General features: G+C 48.3%; 1 non-coding gene across 1 annotated transcript; it reads right to left on the bottom strand.

Moving 5' to 3' along the window:
- Window positions 1-5,032: 5,032 nt before the first annotated feature.
- Window positions 5,033-5,094, bottom strand: LOC111552828. Its single transcript, XR_002734741.1, has one exon. It is a non-coding gene; the product is annotated as a U7 small nuclear RNA (small nuclear RNA).
- Between the last annotated feature and the right edge of the window lie 3,279 nt (window positions 5,095-8,373).

Below are 8,373 nucleotides of genomic sequence, written 5' to 3'. Positions count from 1 at the left end.
GTGCCATTTGCTTTTAAAATTATTATTTAAAAATTATTTAATTAAAAAATGTTTAATTACATTAAATTTGAGTTAAAACAGCATTTTAATTTAATAATTTAAAAATTACTATTTTAAATTGAGATGTAGTTTAGATACAATAAAATGAACAGGCATCAGTTGTTCAGTTTAAGGAAGAATTGTGATAATTGTATGGCCCCACGGAATAGTCATGCAAAACTAGCTGTGGAACATTTCTATCACTCCAGAAAGTTCTCCTGTGGTACCATTTACTTTTAAAATGAAAAGCCACCAAAATGTACACTTTAAAAGGATGAATTTTATGTGAGTTATGTCTCCTACACACACACACACACACACACACACACACACACACAAATTTGCCCCACATGTACTTGCTGTGTCACTTCCAGAAATAACAGAGGCTAGCATAATTTTTTAATACTATATAAAGTACCCGACTGTTCTGTGTGGGAAACGCGCGAAGGGAGAAGAAAAGACATACACACAATACCTTTAAGGGTAAACAACCTTTATCTCATGTAAATGGCAATGCAGATATAATAAGCAAATGATGTAATAATAAACAGATACTAAGCAGATTGATGGAATAAGCAAATTGCAATGGGAAGGGAAGAAGGGAAAAGATATTTACACTCACCAGACTATGGAGGATTCACCACCAGATTGGGAAGCAACAGCCTGGGCTCCAGGGTCGGCCACTTGTCCGTGCACAGACAAGGAGAGGTCTCATGAAGCTTCAGCGTGGTCTGGAAGCCTAGTTCTTTTTGTAACTAGTTGTTTGGCATGAGGCCCAGTCATGAGGGCCCTTAATGACTGAGCTCAAGGAACACAAAAAGGTGAACTTGTTTTGCTATCGTCTATTGTTTTACAATAACTAACGTATAGGAGTAGATTGAAATAGAGATTTCTCCGAACAGTGCTGGATGAACACCTCAAGAGACTCACACAACCTGTTCCGGGAATTGGTGATCATTGTTTGTGTCCATGTTTAATTGAATTCAAATTTAATATTTAACTTTTCCTCCACACCGACCCCATATATAACATTCAATTTACTTTTTCCCTAAAACAGAAAATTGGGAGTTCGTGAACATTGTAAGAAATATACCGGCCGGGCATGGTGGCTCACACCTGTAATCCCAACACTTTGGGAGGTTGAGGTGGGTGGATTACCTGAGGTCAGGAGTTCAAGATCAGCCTGGCTAACATGATGAAACCCCATCTCTATTAAAAATACAAAAAATTAGCCAGGTGTGGTGGCATGCACCTGTAATCCCAGCTACTCAGAGGCTGAGGCAGGAGAATCACTTGAACCCGGGAGGCAGAGCCTGCAGTGAGCCGAGATCATGCCACTGCACTCCAGCCTGGGCAACAAGAGCAAAACTCGAAAGAAGGAAGAAAGGAAGGAAGGGAGGGAGGGAAGGAGGGAGGGAGGAAGGAGAAAGAAAAGAAAAGAAAAGACACCAAGGCCAGTTGGGCCAGGGCGGTGATTCGGCCTTCCACTGCAGTGACAATAAATACGCTTCCCTGGGCTCTGGGGAACGGAGAAGGACATCCAGTTTACCTAGTGTCTAAGTGATGTAAATTTATCCCCCACTGAGGAAGGAAGGGCCTGGCCTGAATGCAAGAGTTACCACAGCAACAAGACTATCCTGGCAATAAATCCTCTCCAGGGCAAGGCTGCAAGCAAGGGAGGCGGGAGTGTGCAGCTGACCTCACAGCTAGATTATCACCATGTGTTCCACAAACTCCTCCTCCACGGGTGAACGTCAGCGCTAACCCAGAGAGCAGGGAACCCTCCATGCCACTAAATCAAAGCCTCCCCAGCCATACTAGGGATCTGGCTAACTCGCTCCAGAGAACGGCAGTCCTCAAACCTTAGCTGTGCGTCAGAATCCTGGAAGGCATGTTAAGATGTGGGCTGCTGGGCCATAACTCCAAAGTTGTTGCTTCAGTGGTCGGGGCTGGAATCCAAGTGTCTGGGTTTTGAACAAGTTCCCAGGTGAAGCTGATGCTCCTGGTCTAGGGACCACACATTTTTATTTATTTTTTAAAATTCTTTAATTTTTTTTAATTTTTTTTAGAGACAGGGCCTTGCTCTGTCAGCCAGGCTGGGTGCAGTGGCCTCATCAGAGCTCACTGCAGCCTCGAACTCCTGGGCTCAAGTGATCCTCCCACCTCAGCCTCCTGAGTAGCTGGCACTACAGGCACGCACCACCATACCCAGCTAATTGTTTTAAAAGATTTTTTAGAGACGGGGGTGTCACTGCGTTGCCCAGGTCTTGAACTCTGGGTCTCAATCTACGCTCCAGCCTCAGCCTCCCAAAGTGCTGGGATCACAGGCGTGAGCCACCACACCTGTTTGGGACCACACTTTGAGAAAGTGCTAAACCCTTGGTTTAGCTTTCTACTCCTTATAATATTTGGTGCTTGAGAATTCTTACACAGTCAGTAATATTCTAGAACATCTGGACCTATCAGTCCTGGTCACGCTGTCTGGAGAGAAGGATCAAGCCAGGCATGAAAGACCCAAGGGTGGGAATGCTTCTCCTAGCTAGGCTGCTCCGGCCACTGTTCAGACACACTAACCCCAGCACCCTAACCTGGGGAGCAGTGGGATTTATCAGGTGTAGAGATAGCTGCATGTGTATTTGTGAACACTGTGTGGGTAGCAGAGATGACAGTTCTCACCAGCCATGTCAGAAGAGTCTAGTGATGGTTCTGCCAGTGACAATCTATCTCACACGAATTCAATGACTCAGTGGGCCAGGACAAAGCAGATAGGTTAGCACCTGGATCCAGCCTCTGCCAGTCAAGAGCTGTGTGACCTGGGCAAATTTCCTTACTTCTCAGAATCTTGCTTTGCAAAGAACTCATTACTTTGCAAGGGTAAGCCTGTGAAGTTGGTCAGTATTTGGAAATGTTTTAAGTGAGATATTTCTTGCCTGCATCTTTTCCTTCATTCCTCTTCTCCCCTTTAAGCTGGGAGCATTCCTTACTTTGGGGTAAGGGCTGAGGTTTTGAGGACAGTCCTGCTCCAGGTGGAGTTGGTGGACCGGCAGCATCAACACTACCTGAGAGGGAAGCAAATTCTGGGGCCACAGCCCACATCTACTGAATCTCAATCTCAGTCTCTAGGGATGAGGCCCGGAAATCTGTGTTTTAGCATGTAACGTCCTCAGGTTATTATACACAGGTGACTGAGCAGCTCTGGCCTAGAACAAAAAAGTTTCAATGTAGAGGCTTCAAAAGCCATAGTTGACAGCATGGTCTGAAAACCAGTAGGCATATGTTGTATGCAGTATGTTGAGAAAGGGTTTTTCTTTGGAGGCCAAAGCTTAGAAAACCAAGCACAGAGTTTATGTTATAAGCCATGGTGTCAGGAGGCATTTGTGTTGAAGCCCTCTCTATCCCTAAAGGAAGAACAGTTGGATCAGCGGGAAACAGAGCAGGACCAGATGGGGTGAGATTAGATCTTGGAGGACTTGCAGGGTACAGCCTCCTTCTCACCCCACCAGGCCCTGGCTCGAAAAGGTTTACTGGGTGGGTCAGACTGTCCCCCAAGAGGTGAAGTAGCAGAGTTCCAGCCAGAGGTACACAACTGGAGGAAAGAAAGGGCTGACAGGCCATCACAGGGGCACCTGGCACCCCAATTTATGGAGGGAGTAGAGACAGAAAGGGATGTAATCTGGAGAAAGAACTGTGCAGAAAACCAGTAGGAAGCCGAGGTGGGACAGCATGCGTCCAGGGCTGGCGGGATTGTTATTATGAGCCAGGAGCCCTGAAAAGCAGTGAGGGCAGCTTCAAAGGCAAAGCGTGAGTGGGAACAGTCGTTGCCCCGTCCTGCGTGGTGAGAGACAGTGTGGCCTATGTGGCTTTTCTTGCTGGTCCCGAGGGTCACTCCAGGCCTGCCTGTGATAACCTCGCCCTGTGCTGATCCTGGGGAAGGTTCTCTCCGGGTTTGTCCCCTGCAGACCCATGGCTGTGGAGGAGCTGGCACTGAGGAAGGCATCCCCACAGGGCCCTCCAGCCCAGAAAGGGGCCTGGCAGGCACTTGGCTCCACTGCCCTGAGGGATTGGGCAACCTGGGTGTGTCCCCGCAGTTCCTGGAGAGGTGGCTCCTTCACTCCCTCCTCTCCAAAAACAAACTCAGACGCCCATGGTGAGGTCAGTTTCAGTTGAAGCTGCTTTGCATAAAAAAACCAAAACATCTTCCTCTTGATGGGAATACTTACACCAAAAGCCTTATGAGCATGGCTTTGAGGGCTGCGAGGTCAAGAGATGGGGGTTTTCCTCTCGATCTGCAGGACCTTGGGGAAATCACTCACCAGCTAACGTGTGTCAGTGCTTACCGTGTGCCAGGCACCTTTGAATCCTCCCACAGCCCTTGAGGCTTTTTCAGTGAATGCTGAGAGGCGGGTGCTTTGCCTGGCTGCCAGGGCCCTGTAATCAGCAGAGCTGGGATTTGTGCCTGGGGGTCTAGGATGAAGCTAAGTGTTAGCGCATCTCCGAGATCCTTCCCAGTGCCCAAACTTCCCGCTTCTCTAGTTCTAAATCACTGTGGGAGACTATGACTTAGGATGGCCACACTTGTTCTGATCTTGGGGGCTAGGATGTCCCAGATGACCGCATCCTGCCATGACCATGGGTAAACAGCTTCATTTGCCCCGAAGCTTCCTTTACAGGGAGAACAGGGCAAGACCCCACAGCAGCCACAGCAGACGCATGGCTCCCACCACCAGCCTGTGTTTTTAAGGGCAGAGACCTTGTCTTCTCACTTTTGTATACTGCCCCCCTACCCCATGCTTCAGAGGACATGGCATGTGGTACGTGTTCCTTAAACGTTTCTGATTAAACCCAGTGACAAATCCTTTTGCAAAGATACATACCACAGTTGAGCTGTGGCATACTTACTCATGAGATTTTTAAGTATTCATTTATTCAACAAATATTTATATATATATGTATTTAGTTCATTTCATTTTTAAAAGTACTTTTCTTGGGGGAGGGGGGCTTTCCAGCAAAAACCAGAAAGCCTGCTAGACAAATTCTAAAAGAGCTGTAACACTTCAACAAATATTTAAATGAGTGCCGACTGTCTGCCAGGCACACACCAGGTGATAAGTGATCCAATGGTGAGCAAAACAATAGGCCCTCATGGGGTTACAGTCTTGTGGGGGAAGAAATAAACTAATCAGTTTCCCAAATGCACATAAAATGACAGCTATGAGAAGGTGACTGAAGGAAAGGGTCACAGGACTGTGGAAGCGTAGGCAAGAGGCCTGCTTGGGCTTCAGGGAGGCATCCCTGAGGTGTAGGCTTGCACACTGATCCACCCACCTACCATCTAGTAGGGACCACATTCCAGAGAGATCCACCTTCCTTCCTTCCCTTCCTTCCCATCCTTCCCTTCCTTCCCCTCCTTCTCTTCCTTCCCTCCATTTTTTTGAGACAGGATCTCACTCTGTCTCCCAGGCTTGAGTGCAGTGGTGAGACCCTAGTTCACTGCAGTTTCGAACTCCTGGGCTCAGGCAATGCTCCTGCCTCAGCCTCCTGGGTAGCTGGGACTACAGGTGGGTGCCACCATGCCCAGATAATTTTTAAAAATTTATAGTAGAGATGAGGTATCACTATGTTGCCCAAGCTGGTCTTGAACTCCTGGCCTCAAACAGTCTCTGCCCATCTCTGCCTCCCAAAATGCTGGGATTACAGATGTCACCCGCTGCGCCTGGCCCACAGGAGCAACTTTCATAGTAGGCAGGTGGATCCTTTATGCAATGATAGAAATTAAATGAATGTCCGTTCAAACTGTTTGGAGGCCTCACTGCACATCCATTATCAAAAATAAATTAACAATATGAAACCTACCATTGACAAAGCCATAGGGAAATAGGTACAAATCATATATTGCTAGGAGCACTGCAACTTAGTGCAACTTTTTTGGAGGACAACCTGGCAATATGTACCCAGAGCTTTAGATACTGTACCCTAGGGGTTCACTTTGGGGAGTATTTCTTTTCTTTTCTTTTTTCTTTTTTTTTGTTTTGTTTTGTGAGACGGAGTCTTGCTCTGTCACCCAGAATGGAGTGTGGTGGTGGGATCTTGGCTCACTGCAACCTCCACCTCCCAGGCTCAAGTGATTCTCATGCCTCAGCCTCCTGAGTAGCTGCGTTTACAAGCTCACGCCACCACGCCCAGCTAATTTTTGTATTTTTAGTAGAGACAGGGTTTCACTGTGTTGGCTGGGCTGGTCTTTAACTCCTGACCTCAAGTGATCCTTCCACCTCGGCTTCCCAAAGTACTGGAATTACAGACATGAGCCACCACGCCTGGCTAGTTTGAGGAGTATTTCAAAAGGAAATGCAGTGGTATTTATAATAAAAAAAAAAAAAAAACTTAAAGGAAATAAGACCCGATTAATATGTGAAAAACAATAATATATAAATACATGAATTGCAGCAGGCACCGACAGGTTGTAGTTGTTTATGCGCCTTCCTGATGTTCGTGAACGTCACCTCCTTGGATGCTCACGTCACTTCTATGAGGAACAGGAAGCTCTGGGCACCCAGCTGGTGAGGGCAAGAGTCATGTGTGCCCCACATGACACCACGCTGCTAACTTCCATCTCACTGGTCCCCAGGCTGTCTGTGCTCCTGAGGGGACTCTGGGGCACGGTGACACTCCCCAGTAGGCAAGGGAGCTGAGGTCACCGTCTGCTTTCGACACTTGTCCCTGAGTCACTGCCTGGGCCTGAGTAGGGGAAATCCAGCCCCTGCCTGCTGCAGCCACACGGCCTGGCTCCCCCAGCTCTGGGGGTTGTCACTGTTCTGAGGGTATCAAGCTGTGTGATGGTGAAGCCAGGTGCCCTCTCCCTACAGCCGCCCTTGCCCCACGGAGCCTGCCTGCTGGGATGCGGAGGAGGGGGTCCCAGCCTCTCCTATCCCATGTCAGGTCTGTAGCACACAGACTGCCTGCCCAGGGTCCTCACATCAGCTGTCTTCACTCTGACCTGCAGGTCTCGGCTCCTGCTTACTGCAAACTGGGTGCCTTCCTTCTACAGAACCCAGGCGCCCTTGCAAGGAAACAATGGAATTTCCCCAGCAAGGAATCTTTGGCAACTCCAGGCCACAGGAAGGTCACAAACGGTCAGACAAGGAATGAATTCCAGGGAGGAAGCACCAGCCCTGCCCACGTTGTCTGGGGCCCCTACCAAGGGGACAGGAAAGCTCCACAAACAGAACACGGAGCATCCAGGGAGCGTCCGGGCTGCAGGTAGGTGTCGCCTTACACACTTTACACCAGGCCCCTTCCTGCCTCCCCATTTAGAGCCTCTTGGACCAATCACATCAGAATCTCTAGGGCAGGACCCGTGAGCATCCATGCTTTTTAAAAGTCCTCCAGGGGTTTGCAGTGTGCAGACAAGGTTCAGGCCACTAATTTTTTTTTTTTTTTTTTGAGACGGAGTCTTGCTCTGTCGCCCAGGCTGGAGTGCAGTGGCCAGATCTCAGCTCACTGCAAGCTCCGCCTCCCAGGTTTACGCCATTCTCCTGCCTCAGCCTCCCAAGTAGCTGGGACTACAGGCACCAGCCACCTCGCCCGGCTAGGTTTTTGTATTTTTTTAGTAGAGACGGGGTTTCACCGTGTTAGCCAGGATGGTCTCGATCTCCTGACTTCGTGATCCGCCCGTCTCGGCCTCCCAAAGTGCTGGGATTACAGGCTTGAGCCACCGCGCCTGGCCCGGCCACTAATTTAAACCCTAAAATTCTTACACCGGATCTTTCTATAGTTTGGGGTATGCTACTTTCCTGTCTATGGAAATCCTGCTTGTCCTACAGGGCACATCTCAACCCGCCCCCCCTTTGATGAAGCCTTCCTTGACTTCCCAGTTTCCTGAGGTGAAGTTAATTGCTTCCCCACCATCATTAATTAATTAATTAATTAATTAATTAAGTTAATGCCCCCACCACCATCATGGGGTCGGGGCCATGCCTGGGTGCAAATCCTGCCTCCGTGACTTCCTAGTTGTGCCATGGCCACGTCTCTCCACTTCTGCAAGCCTCAATCTTCTCTGTAAAAGGAGGCTAATAAGAAAAGTACCTATTTTGTAGAGTTAATGTACAGTTAAATGCAATAATCTGCTTATAACAGTGTTGGTCAGTAAATGCTAGCCACGTCTTATAACTCAAATGCTTTTCTGCCTTCTCTGTACTTCCAAAATGCACACTCCTTGAAAGTTGAGCCTGAGTCCACCCCAGCCTCATGCTCCCCGTACCCTGTCCACACCATCCTCTGCACGTAGCAGTATTCAATAATTATTTGATGAATAAATGAATCGGAAGGGAATCCTTA

The sequence above is a fragment of the Piliocolobus tephrosceles genome, chromosome 6 (assembly GCF_002776525.5).
Source record: "Piliocolobus tephrosceles isolate RC106 chromosome 6, ASM277652v3, whole genome shotgun sequence".
Lineage (NCBI taxonomy): Eukaryota > Metazoa > Chordata > Mammalia > Primates > Cercopithecidae > Piliocolobus > Piliocolobus tephrosceles.
Note: the sequence above shows the minus strand (reverse complement) of the source record. Positions and strands in the feature narration are given on the sequence as shown.